A 7311-nucleotide genomic window follows, 5' to 3' on the forward strand; every position below is an offset into this window, starting at 1 on the left:
ACATAACACTAACTAAAAATACTGACATACACAAATATAATACCAGACAAAAAAAACAATACTACATTAAAAAGCAAGAAAAAATGCAGAACAATACTTTACAATGGATTTAAACACTATAATGACTTACCCGATTACTAAAAATTATATTGGAGACAAATTTTAAATCAACATTAAGAAGTACATGTTAATACTGAAATGCTTGCTGATGATACACTTATTAATCAGACAAGACATGACTTGTTGTACAATATGTTGGTTACCCGATTATTTTTTTTCAATAAAAATAAATGCATTCTGATATTTTATATTTTTTGAGGGGAGTAATAAGTCAAGGCATTTACAGGACGCATGGCATTATGCTGGTTTAATTTATCATTTACGTTAATCAGAACATTCTGGTATTCTTTTTTTAACTCTTCCGTAATGACGACAAATAATCCTCTAATGGGAGGTTGTTATTTTAATGATTTATTTATTATGGTTCACAAACAATAAACAATACACACGACATTTTGCTTCACAAATGTCAAAAGATGGATCAATTAAATAATTATGAATGATCAAACTTAGGAAGAATGATAAATGTTTCACAGTGAGTATGTGATCACTTAAACAGTCAATAACAGCCCTTCGATGGCCCAGACTTTCATATCCCCCTTTTGAAAATGTAATTTACGTGTGTTAAGCCAATTCGATTTTGGTACGACTTAATTGAAGAGTGAAAAAATCAATATGCGCAGGCTCATTTAAAATTATTTTGAGACCCAAAATTGTTCATGATTTATTTTGCCGTTCTAAATTCTAGTGAGAAGTGCCTCGGATCTGTAGGGGAATGAGTTTAAAACCAAATTATACAGTTTTTTGTGCAAAAACAGGATTTAGTAGTACGTGGTTTAAAAAGAAGTAAGATGAAATTCAATTGAGTTGTAAAAGAAACAAGTGAAAAAAATGGCTTTTTTATACCTCAATTCAAAAACTTAATTACATATCTGGTATTAAACTTGCGCAAAGCCGCAAATTTATCATTATCTATCGCCGTTCTTTATCATCCGCCTTCTTCAGATGAAATTGTGTGTGTGCAGTGTTCCTGAACACCAATTTCCCTGACAGCGTGAGCTGATCGCCGACAAGAAGAGGACTCAACACCAGGTTAGTCAGTGTTGATTTTCTCTGGTCTAAGTACATTTCTAATGGATTATTAGCTACATCCACTAGCTTATATTGTCAGTTTGGAGAATTAACTTACTGTGAGCTATCACAAAATTTATTTTAATACTTAAAGGTACACTTTATTTACACAATTCACCATAGTAATTTTTGTATCCGGGAGGATTAATCTAAATCTGTAAGTATAATAAAACCAGAATCCTAGACACGTGTCTTCTACTGGATGGTTTTTATCAACCACTGCTGATTGACGCATTGATCTACAATGCTTATGGCTCTATTCCTATCATGATGGATGTAAAATATTCGTTTTAGGAATCGTTTCACACTGCAATATTTCCCTTTTTTCTGGACTGGCACCTCAACCTCAACTCTTTTGTGGCTATAAGTCTATGCAATAGAACATAAAGCGTCATTTATCAGGCGAACCTATTTCGCACATTTTAAATTCAAAATTGGTGATTAAGATACATATTGAGCCCTTATAAGATGTACAAGCAGTGTGTCTAGAGATGTGAATGAAGAAGACACGTAATCAATTTATGTCAGTGCTACTTTTGTCTTCTGAAAACGTCGGGATACAAGAAAACCATAGTAAAATAGACTATCCTAGTTCACTTTCAGCTGAACATAGTCCAGTGTTTCATTTATCTCGGTGAAGAATTTTTCTATTTCAAAATACACAAAAATACGAGTAGATTGAAGTGACACCGACGATAAAGATTTTGAAATTGAAGATGACTCCGTTCGTAAGAGATTTGATTAGCATTAGTTCAATGATTTGCCATGAGATGTGAGACTATCTAAAAAGACTTCAAAATTCTTGGCATCAGGAATGCACTAGAAAAACTAAATAACTAACTAAAGAGCTAAGGTGTCTTATTTTCGACCAAAATTAAGTGCATTTCTGCAATATTTCCGAAGTGACGTTATTGCCGCTTTGTGTATTGCCGTAACGTGCACGGTTTAATTAAGAAGTTGGGAATTCCAACAAAAAACTATTGTTCTTCGAAAGATCAAAGTGGAGTTATAAGCAAAAATATTTACATTTATATTTGTTTTTTATTTGGTGAAAGAACTTTACTTTATTATAGCATGATATGAATGAAATTTTTTTTTGTAAACGGTGAATTTAGTATGTTTTTTTATTAATTCTCATTTGATCTGTACGAATACATATTTTGTATGATTTTTTGAACTTACAGAGAGTATTATGCGGCTTAAAAAGTTGACTTGATAGCTGGGGTTATTTTTGAATTTAAGAGCCCAAAGTTAATAACAAACAAGTGTCAGATCTATTTCGACGAAATTTGAATGATTTTCGGGACAAAGAGAGAGTATCATGTAGCCCAAAAAGCTAACATGATAGAAAAAATCAGGGGTCATTTTTGATTTAGAAGCCAACAATCAGTCAAAACAAGTGTCAGATCTAAGTCAACAAAATTTATCCTCCACAGTGTTATCAGACAGTACATTATGTATATTTAATTTTATTTAAAAATATCTGTATTTCAAAATATCTTGTCTTCTCTTTTGTGGGGTTTATAGTTCATTGATCGATAACACTCACAAGTACTTAATAGTTTCACCTAATGTATAGTGTAACGACTCCAAGAAGAAACTCAGCGTTTTCCATTAAAAAAAAAAACATTTTATTCTGCAAGATATAAGAACGATGTCTTACTGTACATTAACACCATAGAGACATGAACAAAGGAATGTGGCCTATAAAGAGACCACAGGGCGTAGCAACAACCAGTTAGCTCGGCTAGACCGAAGACTTAGCTTAACGCAGTCACTCAGTTCCATCATGTCGTTCAAGTGCAGCCAGTTCAACTCCTCACCGCCGTAACATTCACCTGACATAATTTATTATTCGCCATGTAATAAATACGCATTAAGCAAACTCGTGTTTCCTGTCAATCTCTAACTGGGGTAGGAGCTCCACCAACCCTCAACAACCAAATCCTACAGCTTAATGTAAGATGACATTTCAACACTGTTTGATTTTTCAGCACAGTATTTTAAAAGTTTTAACATCACAACTTAGGTTTCACATAACACAAATAATCCGAATAATCTGCCCAGTAACAACGCAGTGCCTCGTGTATCATAGGTGTGGAAAGAGGAAACGATGATGATTTTAAAAAAAATATAGAAAATGACTTGATTTAACCGCAAAATGGCAATATCGATTAACTTTTAAGAGCACGCTTTAAAATAAAAATCATCAATGGATAATAATAAATAAAGCTCTCAAATGAAAGATGATAAGGCGAATGGTTTTACTTGATACATAAATGTAAATTTTAATATCATTTCCGACCCCAAAATTTAATGATTAAGTATTCAAGAACCATACTTAAATTTAACTGGATAATAAAATATAAGTTAACGTTTTAAAGTGACAAATAAAGTTTATCTTTGACGGTATTTAGGAGCTATCTGGATTGCAGTAAATTCTACTCGCAGGTTTGGATTTTTGGTTGATTTTATCTCAGATGCAATAAATACGCTGGTTGCTGTGTCTGGTCGGACTTACCCCTAATCACGTACAAGTGGTTAGAGACAAAAAGGGGATATGACGTTCACGGAATAATAAGTATATTTTATTTCTCTAAAGCTTGGGTTTCCTAGGAAAACGGTGCCGATATCTTAACGGCCGTACGAACGGTGATGCGGTGAACGGCCGCCGAAACGGTGACTAGAGAGTGGTTTCCTAGGAAAAAGTTGTCATGTCTGGCGGCCACGGCAGCTTATCTGTCAAAAATATGCCCTAGAATGCGATCTGTCATATTTGTCGTTATTTATGAATAGTTTGTCACAGTTTTATTTAATTTTAAACATTTTCGAAGGCATGCGACCTTCTCGTGCACGAAAATTGTATTAAAAAAAGAGTCAACTCTTTTTAAGATTTTTAAGACAGTGAATTCAAGGAGAAATACTGTTTTTCGAAGGAAAATATGAGGCGCATAATTACTCTAGTAAAACTCGATTTGGAAGGACACAAACGAGATGAGAAAATACCAGTAGAACTCCAGGGCCTATTTGCTATTCGGTACAAGGGTAGTAATGAGGTATGTAATGAATAATAATTTTGGCAATATGTAAGTATCGTTTCTGTCAATTCATTTGACAATTTTAAATACGTAAATGTTTAATGCCTATAGATATTAACTTTTGATAAATCTTCCAGATTCAAGACGACTCTGCTGATATACACGAATTTAGTCACCAAACTATTTCAACATCAACATCAATTGGCATGAAAAACACCGGACTATATTATAATGAAGCCAGTGTCCAGAACAAATCTAGTTATATCCGGCTTATTTTGTATGAGAGGATTTCTTAAAGTTATAGGTGCAATAGATTTTTTTTTAAATTTATTAATAACAAATTTAAATATAATATTAAATACAATTTTTTACATTAATCAATTACATATATTTACATTAACGTTTCCCATTACGTAAAAGAAATAAACAATTCTTGTGTACATAATCGGGAGTGACGTCTTATAATAGATTATTTTAGAATAACATAAATAAATTACAAAAAAGATATTAACGATGTTTTCAATCAGTGTTACATAAAGAAGAATTATAGATGTAATTTTTTACTTCTTTCTTAAATATATTGTATTCCTGACTGTACTTTTTATTATCTTTGTTCATTTCATTAAAGAAAAATATTCCTCTGTAAGTATAATGATGTTGTGCAGTAGTTGTTTTTAATTAATTTAATCCATCACAATAGATCTTCACAGGTTGCAGTGACGTCAGGAGTTTGTATACAAGGCCTACTTCACAATATCTTTGATATCCGATAATAATGCTATTAACAAAAAAGGCATTTGAATTGTTTCAAACAGATAAAATATTACTCCCTAGTTTACCTCACCCTTTAGATAATAGTAGAACTTTATTTTTCAAATTTGATCCTGCACTTACATTTTATTAAGTGTGTTTGCAATAATTGGATCAATTCAAAATAATCCTCATTTAAATGATTTCAGTATAATATTAGACGCTCAATTTCAACATTCGAAATTCATTAATGATCTTGAAAAAAAAACCTTGATCAAATTTGGGCACATGATATCATACAAAGTCCTATATCCAAGCAACATTCTAAAACAAAATGTATCCCTAGAGTTAAAAGTTTTTAATGAGAAAACAATTGGTGGGTTTAAAGTGCGTAGCGCCTAAAAATCCAGAACTGTTTGTAGAACCCGAGAGTACTCTAGATTTTAAAAGTATATTTTGTAGATGGTGGAAGATTGTAAATGGGTAAAGTGTATTTGAATTTCAGAGATTCAACAATCTTCACAAGGAACCCATTAGAGAAGATAGTGTAGATCATAAAAATTTTCTAAGAAACATGTCCCTTTGGTTAAAAACTTGGAGACTCTCAATACCTGAGAGTTAGTCTCTAGGTGTACAAAAATTTAAATCCCCCATTACTACATTGGATGCGTTTTCAATGTTGATCCTATATATATTTTCCATACATAAAGTAGAATATTTACTCTTGAGTAAATTTCAAAACGATAACTTAGAAGCGAGGTTCGGCTGTTATCGTCAAACGAGTGGAGCTTATTATTGTATTATTTATTTGCAAGTCTTAGAGAGTGAGAGAAAGCTTTGATTTAAATGTGCTGTAATATTGCTGGAGTTGAGTGAGGTTTTGGTAGGTATGTGAATATGAGAGTTAGTGTATATGAGTGTGAGGGTGGGTTTGTGGAAAGGGTGAGTGTGTGTTTGATACAAGGGGATAGAAACATCTTAAATTTATAATGTAAAAACAAATATATGATTTATAGTTTATATAATATATGTTTAGTCTCTCTGATTTGATGTTATATGTTAAACTTTTAAATAGTATTCCTTGAGTATGTTGGATTTATAGATAAATATTTGCAATTTGTAAAATATCATAATTACTTATAATCACATCTATATAATAACTAATTTTAGTTTATTTAATCCTGTAATTATTGTTATTAATATCATACTAAATGGGATATGATAAGGTTTGCTGACGATATTGCTATGGTTGCTGAAAGTGAAGAAGAACTGCAAGAGCCCTTACAACTATGGAAAGCATTCTTCAAAATAACTACAGTATGAAGATAAATAAAGACAAAACAAAGCTACTGACTGTAGGCCGAATGCAACACCAGATGAGAGTAGTGATGTCGGGAATACCACTAAAGAACACCAAGGAGTTTCTCTACCTCGGGAGCAAAATAACGTGGGACGGTTGGTCTAAGAGCGAGGTCGACAGCCGTATACATCAAGCTAGACTTGCATTTAATAAAAGGTCCAAAATAAAAGAATCAAATAATATAGACCTAAAACTAAGAATACTCCTAATCAAGACCTATTTATGGAGTATCTTGATGTATGGCTGCGAGACATGGTGCGTATCCGAAAGAGATAAACAGAGACTAGAGGCTTTTGAGATGTGGTCCTATAGAAGACTACTAGGAATTTCCTGGAGAGACCACATTACAAATGAGGAGGTTCTCCAAAGAATCGAAGGTGGAAGGCACCTGCTCAGGACCTTGTCCGAAAGGCGAGCGAGATGGATCGGTCATGTAATACGTCAAGAAGGCCTGCATGTGCAATGGAGGGGATGACCGAGGGAACAAATTCTAGGGGATGCCCACGCCAAGAGTACCTGGAGGACCTATTAGAGGACGTGCGCTGCTCATCATATGTTGACTTTAAATGAGCCGCACAAGACAGGGAGGAATGGAGGAGAAGAATGAAAGGAATTGCTGCCAGCCAATCCCAGGATTGAGACCAGAGAAGAAGAAGATCATACTCAAATAATTTTAAAAAATACATTACATAATAATTTATAAAATAAAAGGTGTATGTTTTTGATTAAATAAAAATAATATATGCAATAACTACATTTTTATTTGTAACTGATCTTGGTGCGTTCTATTCCTTCACAGGGCCAATTTCTAGTGTTTTGGTGAACAAATCATGATATCCTGTAAACAGAAATAAGAGAAAGAAATATTTTTTTCTTTTATTTAGGAAACATTAAGTACTATTACATAGTTTTATAGTATGCAAAATTTTATGTAAATTATGTTTTTAATACCTCTTATGAATATACACATTA

At 32.7% G+C, this 7311-nt stretch overlaps 1 long non-coding RNA gene across 1 annotated transcript; it reads left to right on the plus strand.

Annotated features, from left to right (window-relative positions):
* Positions 1 to 4115: 4115 nt before the first annotated feature.
* On the plus strand, positions 4116 to 7087 carry LOC148283180 (uncharacterized). The gene is made up of 2 exons (XR_015821914.1): positions 4116 to 4247; positions 4367 to 7087. It is a non-coding gene; the product is annotated as an uncharacterized LOC148283180 (long non-coding RNA).
* The last annotated feature ends 224 nt before the right edge of the window (positions 7088 to 7311 follow it).

The sequence above is a fragment of the Micrasema longulum genome, unplaced genomic scaffold (genome assembly GCF_059751315.1).
Source record: "Micrasema longulum isolate JH-2025_06_02 unplaced genomic scaffold, ASM5975131v1 h1tg000254l, whole genome shotgun sequence".
NCBI classification, from domain to species: Eukaryota; Metazoa; Arthropoda; class Insecta; order Trichoptera; family Brachycentridae; genus Micrasema; species Micrasema longulum.